At 39.8% G+C, this 22755-nt stretch overlaps 1 long non-coding RNA gene across 3 annotated transcripts in view; it reads right to left on the bottom strand.

Annotated features, from left to right (window-relative positions):
* LOC108447357 overlaps window positions 1-22755 on the bottom strand; it is a 174469-nt gene that overhangs the window by 17202 nt on the left and 134512 nt on the right. For 2 of the 3 annotated variants that reach the window (XR_001862890.1, XR_001862892.1), the window contains 3 exons: window positions 9751-9845; window positions 7198-7326; window positions 3399-6709 (listed from right to left, as the gene is read on the bottom strand). This is a non-coding gene — a long non-coding RNA (uncharacterized LOC108447357). The remainder of the gene's footprint in view (window positions 1-3398; window positions 6710-7197; window positions 7327-9750; window positions 9846-22755) is intronic. The other variant, XR_001862891.1, reaches the window with a different exon arrangement.

The following is a 22755-nucleotide window of genomic DNA, read 5'->3' as shown; positions in this document are numbered from 1 at the left end:
AGGGAAGAAAGGAGTGAGAGAATTCAAGTAAAGGGCACAAGTAGTGAAAGGGAGATAGAAGAACAGAAGGAAAGCAGAAATATGAAAACTGTGAGAAAGAGAGGGAAGAATGCAGTAGAGGGAAGGACAGCACATGAAGTGGGAAAAACTTTATGGGGAAAGTTGAGACAAAGGGAGGATAAAACCCACGTGAAACACCCACAAGCAATGTATTGTGTGTAGCTACACCTTTTCACCAGCCCAGAGTTCACTTTCTCTCTCAACATCAGAGTCCTCCTGCTGGCCTTGGGCCAGCTGAGATCCCCCCCCACTGCTGCCCTGGCTGCTCCTGGTCCACCCTACTGGGACCTATGTTTCTCACTACTGCCATCCCATACCAAGTCAATACACTCGAGTTCCTGGCCAACTCCTGTCTTATGGCTTTCAAAACTAATTTTCAGACTGGACTCTAATCTCAAAATCTGCCCCACAGGGCACGGTATAATCCCAGCTCTATTTTAAAGGTCAAGTCCTGTAGGTTTTGCTTGGTTTTGACTCATTCAGACCTTCCAGTGATTTCAAAAGCTGCTGACCTAGATAAGGGAGGGCAGAACTGGGGCCGCAGTCAGATTTCCAGTAAAAAAAGTGACTTATTTTCAGATGGCTTGACTGTACCTGCCGTAAGGTTTCACTGTTCTATCTCTCTTACTGAAATACATGGAAGGTTCTGTACATCAAATACATAAAAGATTTGACTTCTAATTCCTACCATGTATTTTGGTAAGAGGAATTAAATGTCAAAACACAAAAGCAATTATACACTTAATGGTAAAAAACATATAATCAAGTCATTTTTTTTATTTTCAAATTGCGGGGATTGAAATAAAAGGGCAAGAGGTCTTACTTTGACATTATAGGAGATGGAAAGACACATTTGTATCCTTTTGTACCTTTTACAAAATGAATATGCCAGTAATCAGACCCATTCATTTTGAAAAGGAGATTGTGCTTTAGATCTATGACATATTTGCGAGGGTGTTGAGAAAGTATCTAAGTAAAATGTGCCATAGGAAATCAGCTCTGGGGAAATGCAGCTATTCTTCATGATGATATACAACTAGTTTGGCATAACACTTGGGGTGAAACAAAGTCTGCTGGTATGGGCGAATCATTGCTCTGTATTTAACCAATCATCACTACAGCAAGGTAGGCAAAATTTCCTAGCTTGGGAAGAGTCCAAGCTTCAAATTGCTGGAGGCTGAAACAGTGATCTGGGACACTCTGCTATGAGGTTACCAGCTTCTCCTCTTCAGAAGGCAGCTGCCAGTGGCCACCATTGGAGTTTAAGGCACAGCTCTGTTTTTTAGCTCTGCCTTTGTCAGGTTAATTTTTACGTCCTTTTCCTCTGTGTACCTAGCAAACTTAAAGGGGGATGAAAGTGGAGCACCTGCTGGTGCCTCTATTTCTATGATATTTGAAGCTAGTGGCTAATTGCTGGTGTATCTGTACAGTCCCTAACACAGTGAACCACTGCTCCTATTGCTAGGCTGGTAGGCACCTCTACAGTAGTGAGCTGGTCCTCCAGACTGGGCACAAGGACAGGGTGCATCACAGCACTCTCTAGCCTGAGTAGGTGCCTCTCCTTCCCAGAGGCTGGGGACGACTGATGCACATTTACAGCCCAATCTGTCACTTCTCTGTTGCAAGACCCTCTGTAGCTGAGACAGACTAGAGGTGCGGAAATGGACTCCTGTGAGTTTAGTGGCAACAGAGTGCTGAAATGTCTCTTTTCCACTTCTACAGAAGTTTATGAGGGAATAGAAGTCCTACTAGTGATAAATATCACTACATTACTGCGATACAGCAATTGCTTATACTCAGCATCAATCTTTGTGAACCATTAAACCAAATTCCTTTTTAACACTACAGAATCTATGAACATATCCTGTTAAAAACATAACAGATGTAAAGTGTGGGATCATTCCTCTGTCCCACAGACTAGTGTATCCATATTGTTCCAAATTCTCAGGTCTGATTCCTGCTTATGATGATAGTGCATTTGTGAAGCTGTGCAAAACCACTAAAAATTAATATGAATGTGCCCACCATGTAGGTAAAGATATACAGCTAAGTGGCTCTGGCATGAGCTAGATGAAAACCCCAAAAGGACAAATTTGAAAACATGACTTAAAATGCTCCAGAAATGAAATTCAAGCTGAATTACCAATCAGAACACAGTTTTGTCATTCTAAATGGGAAATATTTCTTTGAAACATGGTGATTCCCTCTATACATAGATAATTGTCACTCTGCTCAAAGCTTATCCAGGTAGCCAAGTTACAGGAAAGATTTCCCTTCAATGGATTTACATCAGCAATCTGTCCCAGACAAAATGTAAGTTTTTTACTATGGAGCTGGGCCAATTACTTTAATGTAGCTCTAATTATCAACTTCTAAAATTAATTTTGGCATCTATTTTTTTGTGTAGAAATACATATGTGTTTTCTTGATGACTCTCTTATAAAGGTACCAAAAAGATTAAAAACCTGATCCCAACAAAAAACAGGTAAAAAAAATCATTTGAGAAAATATGGAAATACTGCCAGTTCACCTGGAGATCTGCTGCTTCTGCAGGCTGTTTCATGTGTAGAGGTCTTAAAAAACACAAAAAGATTTTAAGAGAATGCTTGTATGTATATTTAATGTCTAAGAAATGGCAGAACATGTATTTTATGTGCTAAAGCACTATTATGTATCTATATTTAGCTTTCACTTTAAGTGGGTGTTATCTGCTAATGTATATTTTGGGGACTTTGAATGTTTAACTGTGGTATTTTTCACTTTCTGTAAAGAGTGGGCTTTTGATAACAAAAGAGGAAAAAAAACCCCAACCTGCTAAATGGTACTTACTAAGAAATAGGTTTCTCTTTTCCAGGGAGAAGGAAGCATCAAACTTTTAAATCCTACTTGCAGACTTACAATTTTATGGGGGGAAAAAAAGGATCAAAAAAATCCCATTTTTTACAAAAGTTAATTTCTCTTGAATTTTGAGAACTGAGTTCTATCATGTTGTGTTTCCCCGCAGAGAGAATGCAATGACTGGCATAGGAAGTAGCTGAAAACAAATTTCTTTGATGGACATTTTCTGTCACCCTTTGCCATCACAGCATACATTTTCCTGTCACATAATATACGGTAATTATATGGATTTTCCTCTTTCCAAATCAGAGGAATTCTTCCTTACTTGAACAGAGGGGCCACAGACTACTAGTCAACCTAAAAATCCTGTTAGCATTACATCTCAGCATAAATAAAGAATTTGGATCAGTGCCTTGTTAGATCACCGCTATTTCTAGCTCGCTGAGTAAAAAGAGCATTTTTTGCAGCCTAGTTTGATAAGTAAAAGGTGTCTTTCTCACCTGCGTGCACTCTGAATTGTCACTCTCATTCTTTGTTCCTTTGCATGCGGCTGTTGTCAGCTCCCGAGTCACAGAACCACTTGCAGGAATGGCTCGGGAGAGTTTTGGAAGAAAGAAAAGGGAAAAAAGGAGCCGCATTTTTATTTAACAGGAGAAGGAGAACATAAAGAAAAGAAAGGTGTTCTCAAGAACGTAGCCTGCAGCCTTGTCAGGTAGCATTTCTTCAGATGGTTTTTTTCTCACCCCTTTCCCACCCCAAGATCTCTCTTCATCATTTTTTTAAACATCTCTTCTGGGACAGAGACATGAAAGTGAATTGTGGGTCAAAGGCAAGAATTAGGGGTTGCCAGGTCTGCTTTCTGATGGCTTTACTTTATCTTTGTGTCCAAGCTTTTGCCAGTTAGCAGGTACTGTGGGTTATCCATTCCAGTCACATCATTTTCTGCTTGATGACAAGCATCACACCTTCATCCATCACATTTACATTTCAAACTGCCACACTGCTCTATTGATTAATTATTTAGCAGCTCTTGGCCACTTGTGAGTGTTTCTGCACTCACGTTTCACGGGGAAGGTCCATTCTTTTTATTTATGTGCAGTTTTGTAAAGCTAAGAAAAAAAAAAGTAAAGCCTTTATCATACACACATGCCCCTAACCCAGGTGTGTGTGCCTGTATCCATGCACACGTGTGTGAATATTTACCTCTGTGTGTGTGTGTGCATACTCCAGTACTATTAGGTGCACACAGGGAGCAGAAGCAGGTAATCTGATCAATAAGCACATGCTCACACTGATAATAGATTTCTGAGTTTTCAGAGCACTGAACAGCAGATCAATGAGACCTTGCAGGTGTGCTGGAGCCAGGAATTGCATCAGCTACATCATGCTCCCTACAGACGGGCAGGGAACACAGACATCGTCCTCTGGGCTTTGTCACTTTGAGCAAAAACAGGTGGAGCATTTTTGCAGGTGCCTGCTAATGGCTGTGTTTCTTCCACATCACAGTCAGGAAAGGGCAGCCTCTGAACAACACAGGAGATCCAATTCGACCTAGGGCTCAACTCGCCCCGGAAAATCACTCCATCTGTCTTTTCCTCAGTTCTCCTTTGGTGAAATGCAGAATGAGGATCTAATCCTATAGCTCTTCTGCTTGCTTTATTTTATTTTCAGATAAAAATCCACTGTAAGAATAACATCTATCTGTTCTATCTGAAAATACAGGTTAGCTCAGAAATCTGTGTTTGGAAGAGTGATGTTTGGTCTTGCTTCTGATCCCTGGGGCACTCGTGGGCACTCTGCTTTAGCTGGATGCTTTTCTGACCCATCACCACCCCTCACCCAGCAGTTCCCATGAGAGCAATCTGTAATCCTTTGGTGTCCCAGGTGGTGGTACACTCCAGAGTACCCTCTGATATTCGTAACTGCTTGTCCAAAGATTCATGTCTCTAGAAGGAAGAGCTGCAAGAAGAAAGCAAGATCTGATATTCCATGATGGGAATAGAAATGTTTTCAATAAAGGCTTTGGAAAAGTCTGATGTTCATGATATCACACACTTCTGTTGAAGCAGAAAATGAGGTAATCTTGAAGTCTAGAATAAATTTAGTATTTGGATCTGTTTTAATGTTTTCTACTGTTTTCATTTTTTACAAGTTTATTGTGGATATAATCCAACAAATATGAACGGAGTGATTCTTTTTCCTTTTATTAATTTTCAATGATTTTTGACTTATGTAAAGCTTATTAAAATCAAAAAAAGTATGTATATTACCTTAATAGATCCTGAATGAGATCCTTGAAGAGCAGGGACTACATGGCTTTTATTACTCCATCTCTTGTATTTCTGTCTTCATCCTTCAAATTGCAAAAGTAAATGTAATACCACTGACTTTTTTTATGGATGGGATTTGTGACAGTATTCAGCTCATTATGTGAATGCTGTTAGGCTAGGGTTGGTCAACATTTTTCTGTCAAAATTACTTGGTTTATAGTAAAGTACATTGGGAACTTGAATAACGTGAGTATCCTATTTATATTTACAGTAAAATATTACACCACTCAGACAATACAACAAAACCATCTGCTTGGTCTCTTAGTGTTGCTAGTACACTATTTAGCACACAGAGAATAACTGACTGGGTCCCTTCTATTGAAAGTATTGAAATAAAAAAATGGAGTAAGCCTTAGTCCTGACCTATGGTGGAGGATTTGGTCGTTTGGTGAAATATAATCCCCATCTCTGACTGCAGTTAAAGGAAATATTTAATGTTTAATTTTTGCCATTACTTTGCCTCTGTTTGCTTCTCTTCCTGCTTCACTCAGTCCCTTTCTGTCTCTATTCTAACAGAAACTCCTGTGAAGTGCAAATTAATCTACCTGTATTTTTTCAGCTCTTTGCAGAACTCCTCCACCTCTGGCATTTAAAGTAAGCACTTGATGCTGGCAATCCAGACATCCCCCATACCTTCTGCAAGGTAGCAGTCTTGTACAGCACCAAAACCACCAAAACTAGTGCCTGGCAAAGAAGACCACTGAATCCCTGCTAGTGAGGGATTCTCACGTTTTTGTTGCTCTGGTATATAAGGGAGGAAGGGAATGTAGCATGTATGTCCACGGAGGGAAACACAGCAATGGATGGTCTTATCTGTGAGAAGTCCTGACCTACCAATTTCCAGTGTACTATGAATATTCAGAGAAAAAACTTTTAATTTCTGCCTGTTGCCCCAAGTGATTTACACTGATATAACTTCTGCATGTGAAATGTCATTGTAGCAGTATCAAGTTATAATAATAATAATTAAAACTTCAAGTAATTTGAAAATCAACGCTTTATGGTTAAACAAAGGTGATGATATCTATTACCTCTACAGTAAACAAAGTGTCTTATAATGTAAAGTGCAAAAAATGAAGGACAGAATTTGAGCTTTTAACTTATACAGCAGGGTGGTTTCTCTTACATGAGTAACTCCAACAAGAAAACAACAAAACTGTGGCAACACTCGATAAGATCAAAGACATTGTTATCTAGATTTCTCTGTAGTACTGTTCCACTGTAAAGACCCAAAATTAAAAGAAGACAAATGAAGTTCTTTCTCTAGTATAGTGACAATGTACTGATGTGCCTTTTAATTTTTTCCCCCTTTGCTTCTTTGAAATAACCCTTCTCTGTAGAATAACAGTCTCTCTTACATACCTATTCACTCATCGATCCTAAAACTATCTGATACAGTGATGATATGGCAGCAAAGCTCTTCACACGTTTTCTTGTTTTGCTTGCTTCATCTCTTCACATCCACAGTTAACAGGCTTGCTCTGTATAAAAAGAATAAACACAGTAATTGCTTTGCCATAGGTGTGTTTAATTTGTATTGTCACAAATAAAAAGGAAAAATAGCACTTCATCTTTTTTTGGCTTAATGAGATCAGGAAAGTATTTTCATAATTGAAAACAAAGAGTCTTTTAAATAAGAGTCTTGTATTAGAAAGTGACAATAATATAAAACAGACACCTTCCAGTGAACTCTTCTCTAAAATGCCAAACATGATAACAAAAAAACCAATTAGGTTATGAGTGGACTTGTTATAGATTAAAATACATAAACAAAATTCTGAATATTTTACAGGATTACACAGCCTCTAAATCTTATTTATACAATTTCTAACTGCATAAATACTAGCCAGCAATTCCTGCTTTTGCCACTAATGAGACAGGTCCCAAGTAATTATATGAAAGACACAAAAAATCCAACTAGAACAACAGGTAGTTCTTCATATTATCTATGAATAGAGCATTACTTTACCATTTTGAGGAGTAAGTATTCGGCTATTGCTGAGAAGGTGCTCAATTGCATCTTCAAAGTTAGCGGGTTTCCACTTGATGACTAGAGTTCATTAAAGATGAACATCCACATCTTATTGTCAATCCTTTTCTGCAAAAGAATTATTGTTAATCAATTTTGATATAAAGGTCAGAGAAGAAGAATGCTGTATCTTCTGCCCAAGCCTGGTCATTCAGTCAACAGAGAGAGCCAGTACAGTATTTTCCAGAGGAATTAAAAAGACAGACAAATAAACAACCAAGCAAACCATGAAATGGCAAGTCATAGATCAAGCTAATAGTGCAGTGCTGCTGTCCATGGAGCATTCCTGCCTGACTTCCCAGCACATGGAGCATTTGCTCTTACTTTATTAGTCAAGCAGGACTCACTTCTGCCTTCCCAGTACACCCAGAAGTCCCAGAAATACAGCAATGGTTCCACCTGTTATGGTAATAGTATTAACAACTATTCCTTTTAGTCAAGGAACCCTATTTATCAGATGGTCACCTGTAGCAGAAAATCCCATAGGTTGACCACATGCAGCACAACTGATTTCTTTTTATTTCCTCTAAATTTACTGTCTTATACTATTTAACTACACTGACGGCCCTCTTGTTCATAAGTAATGTGACAGGAAAAAAAGGAGGTCATGACTCATGGTTTAATTAATCACTCCTAATTAATCACACCTTCAGGAGCCTCAAGTAGGTACAATATTGAGAAACAGACTTCCTTGCTGTGCCTTTTACATATAACATTGATCCAGAGAAAAGGGAGAGTAGTCCTGTCCCTCAGGGGTGTAACTCTCAGCCATTGCTATGCTGGAGAATTACTGCAGGATTGAACAGTGAAACATCTTTGGGAGGCAACCACCTCACAAGACTACACATTTCTAGTGCATTGCTGTCTTTTCTATAGAAATGATTGAAAAGCATGCAGAAGTCACTGACACATAGGTGCACAAAACCAGCTGTTTGCACCCAGTCTATCTTAATATTAATCTGGCTGGAATGGATAAACAAAACCACGCCACGGCTTGTGGGATGAGCTCATAGTAGGTAACTGCTCTGTACCTGCACAACATGAAAAAAATTATCTTATGTTTCTCATTTTTTCCTGACGAATAAATCTTAAATTGTTTCCAAAAGTATGGCATGCCTTCACAGAGGGGGAACACCCTGATTCAGAGCATTGTGTCTAAGGTGGTCTCTTCAAGGTGACAGTGACAAGCCTGACTCTTCTGTCAGGAGACAGACCTGGGGTATCCTCATACATGAAACACTGCCTAAACCGTTATTAGGCTGTTAGGTAAAACATTAGTTTACGGCATCACTGCTGTGACTATGATAATGCTGCAAAAGACACGAACAGGGTTATTGATTTATTTGAATCAAATATTGTTAGCATCAGCCAGAGGAGAGGACCCCAGGTCCCAAACTGGCTAGGGGCCACTTTGCTGAAAAGGACTATGATTACAGATAAGTGCTGGAGCTGGAGCATGAACCTTGTGTTCAATACTTTCCATGTCCATCCATTTTTCTTCCCCCTCTGAAATTTCTGCCTTTCCCTCCAGAGAATACAAAAGACAACAAACACCACAGAAGAAAACACAGTCGCTTCTGCAAAATGGTGCTTAAAACAATGTGCAGTGCCATACCTAGACCTGCAGGGAGCTGGCCATTAGGGTTTCTTTCGATAACCCTCTTCGGGGACAGAGAAAGCGAGACTGGTTACAAGGGGTGCACGGTGCACAGATGCAAGTTCCACTTCCCTTGGTTTACCTCTCTCTAGAAAACAGGAAGTCCTGGAAGGAGGAAAGTACTCTAGACCCTACTGACTTTAGATGTCATTGCTTCAACTTCATGAGAAGGGAGACACCCTGAAGTCCAGTATTCTGGTGGCATGTGAGACCTTTTCCTCCTCAGCTGGAGCAGTGACTGAGCTGTGAGCTGAATTTCACACTCAACACAGCAATCTAATAAGATAGTGCCTTGATGTTTGGTGGTTATCTTGATTTGGTAGTGCAGTGGAAAACATTTTGTACTTAACTTCACATGGCACACTGATGTGAAAAGTCCTGTAGCAGCGGTAGCAACTGCATACCGATTTTAGGCTAAGGATTAGCTGCCTTTAAAAAGGTTGCCCTCACTAGATTGAGAACTGATTGCAATACCTTCTTGTCTCTTCTTTACCTCAATCAATAATTTTTAGGGTTCAAAATAATCAGAGTGCAATAATTCCTCCACAGGAACAGTCATGCAGTGGTGAATTACATATTCCAATCTGCATAAGTGTGAAAGAATAAAGGCAAATTTTGAACAAAACCTGCTATACTGAGGCAAAATTTGTGTTTCTGCAGCTGACAGGTATGTGTCTTTACTGCCTTGCAAAGTTTAATACTTAATGGGAATAAGCTTTGGTAACACAACAGATGTAAAAATCAGACAAACCAGCTGAAAGCTCAGCTATATGTGTCCTGTGTGTGCCTTTAAATACTATTAAAATTGAATTTGACTAGACTTGCTCAAATCAGACCTGTTATCAACAACACATTGTCTCAGGGGACCAACATTTGTCCAGTTAGGGCTTCCTTCATTAATCGTCCAGCATCAAGCAAGCCAAATCCAAATCTGTGGAGAAAAAGCAATTAGATATTTTAAGCAGTGATAAGAACACCACAAATAATCAATTTCTATGGCATTAACAGCTACCTGGCCCAGAAAAAGTCTATAAAAGCTTGAATTTATTGCAGAACACCAGACAGCTTACAGAGCATTGATTCTTAGTAGTATGCATAGATTGCTGGATTTAAAGAGAAATCCCTAATGGTTTTTACCTTTAATTTTTTTCCTTTTAAAGGGAAAACAAGGATAAGGTGTTCATAAGGCCAAACTGCAGCAAAAGAAATGCCTAAGGACTGTTAGACAGAGTTTGTTTATCTTGCAGATGAACAGAATACTGCCACACTGTTTGATGGCAATTATATGTAATCTAATGCATAAACTTCATAAGTGGTGAGATGCTAAATACAGTTATAATATTCTGTGGTTAGAAAAAGACATTAATTTGGCTTATTTTTAAAACATCTATTGTACCTGAGATGCCAACAGGCTAGAAATCATTTTTGCATTTGTTCTTCTTGTGAATCTTTAGGCTTTAAAGCCTTCTATTCTTCCCTAGCAATCTCATACTGGATTATTTTATTCTGCATTAACCTTTGTAATATGTAACTACTTATAAAAGGAAAACAAAATGTAGTGCAGAACCCAGCAGGCAGAACATCATTGTCTGGAGTGGACAACAAAGTTTTGAAACCTATTTAGTCTTAATATTCCCAAAACCTGATTTTTGTTATGTAGGTGTTATAATTGATCTTTAAACGTGAACCAAACCATATCTGAACTCAGATTTCTAGATCAACAGGCTGAGAAGTCAAAAGGGACTTTGGTAATCATCTTGTCTGACCCCCTGTATATATGCACTAGAATCTTTCCCAAGAAACTAGATTAAACAATGTCTTTCAGAAAGATGTCTAATCTCATTTTAAAGACTCCAAGCTATGGTGAGTCCACCTCCTCCCTGGGTAAGCTCTTCCAATGTTTAATTACCCTTACTGCTAGGAGACGGTGTCTTATTTCAAGGTTGAATTTGTCTAACAGCATTCAAATACTGAAAATGCACGGTGTTTGAGAGAGAGCAAATATAAGTGACATGATACACTTTATACTAATCCTAAATCAAAAGATTATGGAAATATTGAAAACATGACAACTAAAGCTCTGTTTTGGCAAACATTTATGCAAGGGGGTATCTGTCTGCATAGGAAATGGTTTTCTTTCAATTCTGCAAGCTTACACATGTGTAAAGTTATGCCAGGGCTTCAAGCACAATTCAAAAAGAGGCATCTGGAGTGACTATTGCTGAAAAAAATATTAGGCATTAACTAATAAATACAACTTCCCTCCATTTCTGCCCCATTCTAAGCAGCCTTTGTGGCTGCTTATAACTACTAGAAGAAAAAGTGAGAAAACTTCCCATTGCAGAAATGTGATTGCTGCCATAGGGGGATGACTGCTGAAATCCAAACACAACCCAAGAGGGGAAAGAAAAAAAAAAGGAATGAAAAAAAAAAAAGGAGAGTTGTCAAGATAATTAAAACTTTGCAACAATTCAGTAGTGGTGCTGATAAAAACAGCACTGCTGGCTGAATGCAAATAAGATGGTAAAGGCCCTGTTTGGATTATGGTAATTACTCAGTCTGAAGTTAGCTTCAGCCACACACACATATGAACACACACATACACACACAGCAGTGGAGTGGAACCTGACAACCATACTTGGCGTGTGATCATAAAATTCCCTGGCACGCTCTCAGGATGCCATGTGGAGCTATTTGTACAGTTAGGTACGGGACTCTGCAGCGCAGGAAATACCAGCGGAAGCACGGCTGACCCGCCTGGCCTTCAGCGAGAGCCTGCCCCCCCTGCTTATCGCTGGCATGCATTCAAAAGTGATCTCTGGAGAAGGCAAATCAATCGAACACATGTTTGGTCTAAAAATGTCATTTTGGAATATGTTAAGATATTTCCTTACATTAGACCATTTTGTTTGCCCCAAAGATTTGTCAAGTGCAATTGAATGCATACACATCACAACGCATGCCAGTGCCAGAACAAAATAATTTCAATGTGTCCTTTAGTACTCTGATAAAATGCAGGCAGTCGGTGTTGAAACGAGATGCCCTGTGAAAGTCTTGTGAGCACTGGCATTCTGCATTTCTTCCAGGAGCTTGTTTCTTTAAAATTTGGGATCCATCCAAATGAGCAGATTTTGTGTAAGAATGAGGAAGAGGACCAGCTCAACCTCTCCTCTTGCCTTCTAGACGGAGAAGTTGAGGCAGGCTAATTTATGTGATGAAAAATCATTAAAGAAATTACAATTTCCAACTCTGATTCCTAAATAATAAAGCCTTTATGAGGACAATATCATTACAAATAACCCTATTAATCTGTTGATTCAGCTTTAGAGCCAATTCTGATATATGACAAAGATGTGTTTCTTCAACAGTTTTCACAAGTTAATATTAAATAATATTGGCACACACATCATTTTTATTACTGAGTTCTTTGATTTGTTCACCCTGCACAGTCTCTGCAGCTGTGTGTTTTATGACCTACCCATCACAGGAGAAACTCCCATTAGCACCGGCACACAGCAGAGGAGATGTGAACTTTGCAATCAGGCTTGCTATCCTCACTCTGTTTTTGGTTAGTACTGAAAAGGCTGTTTCAAGCAGATCAGAATAGTCAGAGCCCAATCTGAAGGTGCACCCGTACTGTGAAGGGCAGGCTTCCCTGCCTGGCATGCTCAAAGTTTGCGGAGACTATATCAAATCCAGATTTATACATGACTGTGGATGTCAAGATGCAGTCCTCTGACCAACAGGCTCCTGAGGAAAGGCACCCACACCTCCCCCTTCTCTTCCCTTCCCTCCACCTTTACCCCCACACCCTTTTTCTCTCTTTGCGTCGACCCGGTATGGTTGCTAAAACACACACACACAAAGTGCATCAGCCTTGAAAGGCTGCAAGATGCTTGGGTTACTGTACTTCAGCTGAGACACAAATTAGGTCCGTTTTGATGTGCTGTGGGGATCCTTTCCTGGTGTATTTTCTCTCCTTTTCCAAAAAATGCTTCCTTAAAAGAGTACTTATCAGCTGATAGGCCAAAAATCAAAATTACATGATATCTCTTCTGAAATTATCTCAGGGAAGTTTGCACAATGTTTTCTCTGAGATTTTTATCTTAATTAAAACAAAGAAGTATAAGAAGGGGTGAAAAAAAAAGAAAATTAAAAACTGCCAAGCTCTCAACTCTTACCAATCTCCTGACAGTACTAGTCCAAGACTTGAGATTGTACAACAGAGAAAAATGATTGGTTGCAAATTCATAATTTCCGTTTACAGATTCATTTTGATGGGGTTATCATGAAAAGGGTGGTCAGAACATTTTACACCTATGACCTTAACATCATTCTTTCCATTTTCCTGCATTTTGTGCATATTTAGTCACCTGTGGTTGCCTCTGAAAAGATGCAAAAGTTGGGCTATGATCCTAAAGCAATCAAGAATGTTAAGCATTTCAGAAATGGCATAGCATTACTTTGTCATAAAATAAGAACATTTGTGAAGGATATAATATTGTATCATAAAGGGAAAAAAAATAATCTGTAAAAGATTGCTAGATGTTAAAGGAAGTCTGATGAAAATGCACATTTATTAGTTCAGATTAGACAAAAAGCGCTTTATAACTATATAGTGTTGTTATTGCAATAAATGCAGTATTTGTACCAAAATGCTCAGTTCTTCTCACTACTGAGAGATATGGGATTATGTGTCTTAAAATTGAGGAATAATGATAAGACTTAAAAGACAAATTGAGGACCCACAAGATCTTGAAGTTTTTATTATATATACATTTCCAGAATGAATAATAAGTTTCTGGACCCTTTAGTGCTTTCTGTACTGTGTGGATTTTTTATTTTTTTTATTAGTGTGGACAAATAAATTTTATTTGATAGCTTGTTGTATTTAAAGACAGTGTAAAACTCTCATTGCAAACAGTTGTTTACAGTGCGCTTTTCAGCACAAAGCTGTTTTAAAGCTCAATTGTGCATTTTGCAGATAAAGTGGGAAAACTAACTGAAGGCTGTATTGTAAGCAGTGGTTGCCGTGGAAACCCCAGTTTCAAGAGCTGGTTCTCCATTACCACTTAATTTAGGCTTCCTAATTGCATTCCACTAAATCGGTAGCGACAATATCTGCAGAGCAAAACTGCATGCCCAGTCTAGCGCAAACGTCTTTGAAACAGGCTTTTTGAAAGCCAGGAGCTATAAAAACTCAGCATGACGTGGAGCATATGAGAAACCTGTAGTTCAAATGTACTGCTGCTTGCTTTCTCATCCTTAGTAACTTCAGTGCGCTCCACACCAATCTATTAGTTCAGTCTACCTTAAAGATCATAAAGCTCTGCCATGTGGAAACTCATCTGTCCACCAACACATTGGTGCAAAATAGATTTAATTGTACTCCCAACCCAGTATCATGTCCATCTTATTTTACTACACACCAGCAGGTAGCCGGTGCAGAGCCTTACTTTCCTTGAACTGCCCTTGCTCCATAATACGAGGAGAACAATACTTTCTCAGTTTAAATCATTTGCCACTGTTCAGCTGTGCAGCAAGCCAGACCGCCCATATGTGACCTAAAGAGAGCCTTGTCAGAACCACTAGACATAAAAGCATTCCAATTATCGACCATACTGCTTTAATAGAGGAGGCAACTAATATGATAGTGTAAGTGATTCTGCCACTGAGAAGCTCTTCGTCACTGTCAGATTAACACTTGAGTTAAACTCTTGTAAATCAGTCACATTATGCCGTTGGTTGAGAAATAAACACAGACCTATTACTCTTAGAATTCCAGAGGGCTCTCCCCGCCATCCAAGTTGTGCAGGATGCCCTATTAATCTGAATTTTGTCATGTTTATTATTTTGCAATTACTAATGTGGGTAACATTGGAAAGATTTAAGTTGTCTATGATTAGATTCTGAAATGGATGTACATGCTTAGCAAAATCTGTGAGGGAAAAGGAGAGAGAGGAAGAGAGAGGAAAACAGGAGACAGCTTACGTGTAACTTCTTACTGAAAAAGACAGCAGACCACCAACTCAATTAAATCCTATAACTCTTAGAAAAAACCAAAAAAAACCCCCATAGACCATTTCAAAGCAAAATATTCCAGTGTCTTCAAGCTGAAGACTTCCCACAAGCTCACAGTGAAATACACCACCTGAACACTAAGGTGGTTGCATTTGAGCCCTCTAACATGTATCAAATGAATGCCGAAGTTGAAAATAATAAGTAAACAACTGCTCTTACAATGCTTCCTTCTCTCCACAGTATGATTAGATACTGGTAAAATACCTTTAAGTCATACATTATCAGCTTACCATCAGTCTTTCTATTTCTGTGGATTTTTGTCAAGTTTCTTGTCATTTTATCAAGTTTTTGTCTTCTCCTCTACCTGAGCTACTTTGAAATCAAAACAAAGGCACCTCTGCTTTTGATATTGGGATTTTAGATGTGAGAGAGTGGACAGATAAAGATTGTTAGCACAAATTGGGAATTATTTCCTGTGGCACAGTTTTACCTGTTCAATGGAGCCCTCCTGGGTGGACAGTGAAGCTGGGAGAGAAGGAAATGAGGATAGGGACTAGAAGACTGGCTGTTGAGTTTGTTTGGTTGCTTCAGCCAGGGGGACTCCTCAAGATTTCTAGTCTTCTCCTCTTTAGATATTAGGAGCCCTATCTGGAACCAAGGCAAATTCTCAAATAAAAAATGTGTACAGATCTTTCTAAAAATGCTGATCTGAGATGTAATCTCAGTGTGTTCCAGGTCAGAAACAGCAGCCACAAGAGATTTTAGGCTAAATATCCTTTTCAGGCTATCATCTTTGTCCAGAGAAGTAGGGAAAAAAACTTCCTGTTGCTTCTCTACGAGCTTTTGCAAAGATCTTCTGTGAAGACAGGTAGAAAATTCTGGAAGTAAAAAGGGAGGAATAGGAAGAAATTGGCACTGCAGTTCTAAAACTCGGCAGAAAAACTGCTTGAAAGATCATGTGTTTGGAAACCATATTAATTTTTATATTTCACTTTGCTCTTTAGAAGGCCCTTAAACAGGGGCAATGGCAGAAACCAAGGGAAGATCAGTAAAACTGTACTGTACCCTGAGGAAAATCAGAAAAGACACTCTTCTGTGGTGGCCAGTGAACATACATTACAAGGGACAGAGAGTTCTCAGTAACACAAGTCCCTAGTACCACAAGAACCACTTTATGTTAGGGTGACCAGAAAGGCTTCTCCCAGAATGCTTGTTCTGTTATGTCAATCTATCCCAGTTTGGATTCCCCGGTTGACTGTCAGCCTCTACCCCTCGCCACCCCCCCAGAGCTTCCCCATTGGTCCCCGTTCCCCAGTCCTGCCTTTTCCCCGTCCCCGGATAAAACTGTGAGCTTTGGGGTTGTGTTCGTATTTGCCTCTGCAGCCTTCGGCCGTGTGGAAGCAATAAATGCTCCTGGCAGAATGCACCCAAATGCCCTTCTCGACTCTTTGCTACTGACTGTAACAGTGAACCCACCCGTGCTTCTGTGGGTGCAGGTGTATGCCCCACAGAGCCAGGCAGGGACAGCATTACTTTTTCACTCTATCTTCTAGTCCCTATGTGGAAAAGTGTGGCCTTGAAAAGGCTGTAGGGGAGCTCAAAGGAAGAAACCCTTTACCCCTTCTCTTGGATGAATTGAATCATGGCAAATCTTGATCAGAGACTTCTCTAGGCATCATCCACAGCAGATTAAACTTTCTTTGGGTAGGTCTATAGGAAGAGATAATAGACATACATTTTTCTCTCAGCAGTCTTTAAAGTGGTAACTGATCTAAAAAGAAAGAAAAGTATTTAAAAACTGCCTCTCAGAGACACATTATATTGGATAAAAATTCTGGTTCTCAGTTTAGGTAATTCATGTCCTAGAGAAAAACAAAGAAAAATTAAAAAGCTCTCAAGAGACAATGGGATCTATTCTGTCCTCACATTCATGACTTAGTTACAAGTGGGCTCCTTGCCAGCTTCTGAGCTCAGCTACACACATGCAATTTTCTTTGACTTAAAGGGAGCATATACTTTTGTGGGCAGAATGTGGATTTTTTATGTATAGGAATTCCTACTACTTTTATTATTTGTATGTTATTACAATGATCATGGCCTCATTGTTTTGAGCTTTGGGAAAACAAGGCTCTGTACTCTATCCGCGGAAGAGATTATGGCCCAGAAGAACCAGCAGCATGGGAAGGGTGGGGGCAGTCTAACTCTCAGTCCTCTACATGGTCATATCTTTCCCAATTACAGATAAGAGTATGTAAATTTTAGTCACCTAGAAAATAATTGGCTTTCTTGAAATGGATGCTTTCAGATGCTTGACAAATTCTCTGTGTGTGCCTTCCCCTTCCATCCCTGCACCCAGCACAACACTGCTTCCTGTGCCATGTTTATTGAGTCCTTATCCTCAGAGCTGGTTTACCCTGGGAACACACTCCATCTTGTTTCAAGCGCCTGCTTTTAACAGGGTCTATGCACCACTGCTGACAGATTCTGTGCTCAGCTACACACATAGCTTCCTTTGACTTAGAGTATATATTTTTCTGGGCAGAGCCAGTTCTTTTGGGGTATGGCTCTACACAGACATGGAAGCCCGCCTGGCTCACCTTTGCCTGGGGCTTGTAAAGGCCCCAGCAGAGGATGCAGAGTGGAGGAATTTGAAGGAGCAGAGGGCAGTGGTCTTACTGCTCTTTTTGGGGACCAAACCTGGCATCTGACATGACAGTGTAAGAAGCAGGAGAACATTGGTAGGTGGGAATTGTGTAGATGAGATCTTTCTCTGAATGCATCTCTGTACTCAGTGCTTCACTCTTTAGAGATCAGCGTAGTGAAGGCAAGAAATCAGATGGACTTAAGGACTTATTCCTATGTGATAGAAGTGGAAGGGTAGTGATTTTAAGTCCTCAGAGAAGAGCCAAACCAGTGTGTTTAGTCTGTTCTGTGTGCCTGTTTGAATGCATGCAAGTGCAGATGGGGTTCTGCAGGTTTGGGAGGGAAAGGTTTCAGGGCAGGGAGCAGAGCCAGGGAACGACTGCTCTCTATCCCTTGCTACCCCTGGCACCTTTCCCAGTGGAAGTCAGAGTGGGGATTAACACACACGGAACTGGTTCTGTTCCAACTCCCCAAGAGGAAAACAACATTTTTTCAGGCTATATGATTCTTGTTTGTAGCTACATGACACGTTATTTAATGGCTGTGAAATACTGCATTGTTCTGATTTTGAAGATGCGCACATCTTTGGAGGACCACTCTCATTTTTCTAAATGCTTTTTAAATGCAACATTTACAAACACCTTCATTTTCTTGTTGTTGCTGACTCACTCATTGACATTTTAAGCTAAACAGCATATGGCTTATAGCTTTGTACCAGCAATTCTATACAATTCATAGATTTTCTGGAATTAAAAAGCCTTGGAAACATGATGAAATTTTAAAAACTACAGGTTTATTCTTAAAACTAGGAGATCTGTTAGGTCTATTCTTCATTTTTACGGATTTTTTGCAAGCGATCCAAAAGAGTTGCTCAGGGCATCACAATTTCCTGGCTGCAAAGTAACAGAAAAAACACAGGTGGATATTTAGATATGTAATTCCCACGTGTGTTCAATGTTCTTTGTGGTCTTTAGATGGAAGGGTACTACAGGAGTGTAAGGTATTAATTACTGTTATCAGCATCTAAGACATCTCTTGCTGAAGATTTAAATCAGCTTCCCCTGGAAACATAGGAAATAGGATTTAAAAGGACCTCCTGCATCAAGTTCAAACCTTAGCTTTTGCTGTCAGCTGCACGTCCCATAATTGGTTTCATGAAGTGCTCAAGTTTCATGCTGTAACCAGTGAAGTTTCTTGCTTCCCCTGCTCCTGTTGGAGGGCTGCTCCAGGATATCATTCCAGTGCTTCCTCCTAATTTCCTGTTGGAGTTTATTCATGGCCATTTTATAACCATTTGTTCTTATGTCAACATCATCCTTTAAATAGCTCTTCTGTATTTATAGACAACAGTTATGTTTCCTTTCAGCCTTTGTTTTGTTTGTGTAAACAAGTGAAGCCCTTTTAGTTTGCTGTATTAGATAGCCCTACCTCCTCCTACCAGTGCACCTTCCTGGTACTTGTCCCAGTTTGAATTAATCGTGTTGCACATGGCTGCGATAAAATGGGTGACCCAAGTTGTGCACTGCCTGGCTGTACTCTGTCAGAGCAATGAAAATTAGGAAAAAACTCCACCGCTTCCATTCTCACTCTCCCTCATCAATCTTTTTTTTTTTTATACAGGCACAACTTACCTAAGGCTCATGATCACCTTTTATTAGCAAGGAGTGTAATCCAAATTTTTTAAGTACCCAACTGTACTTCTTTTAGCCAGATGCTGTAGCCATGCTACCCACCCAAAATGTGTGCCTAAGCCCACTGCTTCATTATTTATCTCCTGAAGTGCACCATCTTGAGGCTTCACTCCTGGATTTCATGGTGTCCCATCCCATTCCTTTTCTTCCTTTTTCTCTGCTTGCACTGCAAGCCACTATTGGAATTTTTTCCTAGCTTTGTGTAAGCAGAAAATTTCACTTGCATATACTCCCTTTTCTGCAGTGTGGGTATTAACGAAAATAGGACCCTACAAAATAATTGATAATAAGAGCAACCTGTGTAGGACTCGACTACTGATCTCTGCCCATCCCAGTATGTCTGTTTTCAGTACAACCTGCAGTCACCTTTTCTCCGGTCAGTTCCTCTCAGCTCTTCCAACTGATCTCCACTTTCTCCAGTTTAAACAATACCCCTCCCCCTTCAACAATGATAATATGATTTACGGACACCAGAGGAGCGAGATCCATTGTATTTCCTTTCTTTAGAAAAACCTCATTATTTATGGCATGATCCATTTTTGGAAAAGTCTGACATGTTTCAACACATCTCTTGTTTCCTTCAAAATTAATTTTAAAACCTGGCATGCAATGAGAATGCATTATGAATCTGAATAAAAGCTGCAACAGTCATGTACTTGGTACTATAATGGGTTAATTGCTGCAGTGCAGGAGGCTGATAGGGAGCCACAAGAAGGTGCATGCCTTAATGAGGAGCTGGTAAGGAGCCCTGGGGCATGGAATAGGGGCTAATATGAAAGAGAAAACAGTAGGATAGAAAGCTGAGTAACCCAAATAAAGATACATTTGCTCTTGTTTATGTTGCAATTGCTGTCTTGCATTATCACTGACAAAACTTGGAAACACTAAAGTAACTGAATGAGATGGATGTGTGCATAGTATATTTCTCTCTCAGACTAGGTTTTCTATGTTTTAAGGTTTCACTGGCACTCCCTTCTCAAAGCAACAATGAGCTACCAGCTAAACTGAAAAGTGGAGCACTACTTTGATGAGTGGACATACTGTTCCTACAGTCAATACTTTTGATTCCTGGGGAGGGACTCTGTTTCCAGCCTGCATTTTGTTAAAGGAGCAGTTTTTGAAAGGCATCAAGTTCCCTTGGTCTAAGGACAGTCCAGAAAATACTGGAAAGGAGTAACTTTAACACGTGGATCAGAATAGCTCTGCTTCAAATGCATACTGTGCAATTACACTGATCCACTTTGTGACATTTTGTGACACTTTGTTCAGGTTTTCAGGCAAAACTACCATCAGCTACAATTTCAGATTGGTCAGTAATACATAGAATATTAACTTTGCCTTAGTATTTTGGGTTAAATCAGTTTTTTCTTTCTTGGAGGATGGCTGGCAGACATAATGGAACCTTGAAAGACACAAGCATCAAAATCAAAGAAAAGTATTCAAACCCCAGCAAATGTTTAACTTGATGTCCAGAATGGTCAGTCAACCTTGTACCATCTCTCCCATTTTATCCATTAATTTAATACCTTTGAGTCATACTTATCCAATCAGGTTTTTTTAAAAATTAAAAAATTTTCTTTTTTTTACAGCTGATGCACAAGTACTGCGCTTCATAATATGTACTTTCTCTAACCATAACAGCACATGGTATCTGGTCTTCACAAACTTCTAATTGCTGGACATTCCTTTCTAGGACTAATGAATCGTAGTAATAAATCAATATAACTGTAAATGGAACTGAGATCAAAGTCAGACTTACTGCATATTGATAATCATCTAGGTAAACACTGGAGGTTGCTTCCAAGTCAAATAATAAGATCCTCAAAAGCATGTTTCTATAAAAGAAAGGTAAATATATAGTCTCTAATAAAACCTCTGGAGAGCCCCACAGAAACATTAAACAGAAACAAAGTAAAAGAGAGTTTACCTAAACATCAGCTCAAGCTTTTTCTTTACCGTTATTTTATTCTCATTTTATTATAATAGATCTTTTCTCCCACTCCTTACTTGTTTCCTCTTGATCCTCGAGCCTTCTGCATCCTCCTTGCTCTCTTTACAGTAGAAATTGCCGTACAGAATCAGACAATAAGTCTCTGTGGTCTAATATTCAATTTCTCTGAAAGAGCCAGTGTATCAAGTCTCCTCCTTGTCTTTAACAGAGACTGACCTAAAGCCTGAAGCTTGTCATTAGTATCCCTCTTACAAAATAGGTAACTACAAGTATTTTTTACTACTGTATCTTACAGAGTACTTGGCCTCAGTGACACACAAGGACAATTATTACCATGAGCTAATTATATACTGTGAGTGGAGAGGGGAAATATTTTCTTTTCATGAGTTTCCAAAGATCAGCTTCTTCTTTCAGGCAGTATTTCCTTACCCTCATGTAATGACAGGAGAGCAAGGGTGAAAATTTCTGACTGACCCCTACTATTATTTTGTAAATACTTATCATGTCAGCTGCAATTTTGTTTCTTTCCTTTATTTCTGAAGTCTCCCATTCATTATTTGTTGCTAGCATTTTTATCGCTGCGTAGCCTCATTGGTTTTGCAGTGTCTGAATGCCAAGTCCTGCATAGTAGCCAGCACACCAAGGGGTGAGGGAGCAAGAAGCAGCGCCCTCATCAAGCAGTTGTTCTGGAAACATGGCAGGCACATGTGTGGATGAATGCCTCAAAGTGGGATGTCCTCCAGAGAAGCAGTATCAGTTTTACACCACCTCTGTCGATAGCCCCGGCACAGACACACTGGCGTGCAGTGCTGTTTCCTCTGTGTCCTGTGGTTCCCACCGAGTAGCCTGTGGGTGGCAGGGAGTGACAGGGACTTGGCAAAGCTGCAAGGTCGGTTGGGAATCTCTCCTAGACAGAGGCAGGATGCTGCACAAGCCCCAGGGCCAGTGACCCCAGGGTGAGCTGCCCTCTTGCTCAGGCAAGCAGGTCCTCAGAAAGAGGAGGGAGAGAGCTGCCATGAGCTAACTGCTGGGGGAAGAAGAAGAAAGAGGAGAGTACTGTGTGGTTCATCAGCTGTATGGAGAGGATAGGAGAGGGGAACCTGGTAGTAAATGGAAACAGATGGGCAAGTTCACATGAGAAGAGGTGGAAATGAAAAAAAAATACTGTCTTTGGGAGGATGGTGGGGATGAAGGCTGGGAAACTCAGAGAAGGTGAAGAATTCTCCCTCTTCTGATGAAAGACTTGTCTATAATACGAAAAGTCCAGGCTGACTGTTATCAGCACCTTGAAGATGCTACATACAAATGAAGTAGAAAGAAAGACAGGTTTAATTTTCCACTAAGGTGATAGTAGATAAATTAATGCTTTTGCAGTGGTTTATGAATATCAGATCTGTTACAGTGCAGATACTGTAACACGCGTATCAAACAACGAGGCCTGTGGAAAAGAAATATATATGGACCGATTCTTGGTAGATATTTCAGAGAGATGTTTATTTCTCCAGCCGCATGGCCGGGGCTCTGCCGAGGAACTG

The sequence above is a fragment of the Corvus brachyrhynchos genome, unplaced genomic scaffold, assembly GCF_000691975.1.
Source record: "Corvus brachyrhynchos isolate BGI_N302 unplaced genomic scaffold, ASM69197v1 scaffold83, whole genome shotgun sequence".
NCBI lineage: Eukaryota > Metazoa > Chordata > Aves > Passeriformes > Corvidae > Corvus > Corvus brachyrhynchos.
This window is presented reverse-complemented; position numbering and strand designations above follow the sequence as displayed.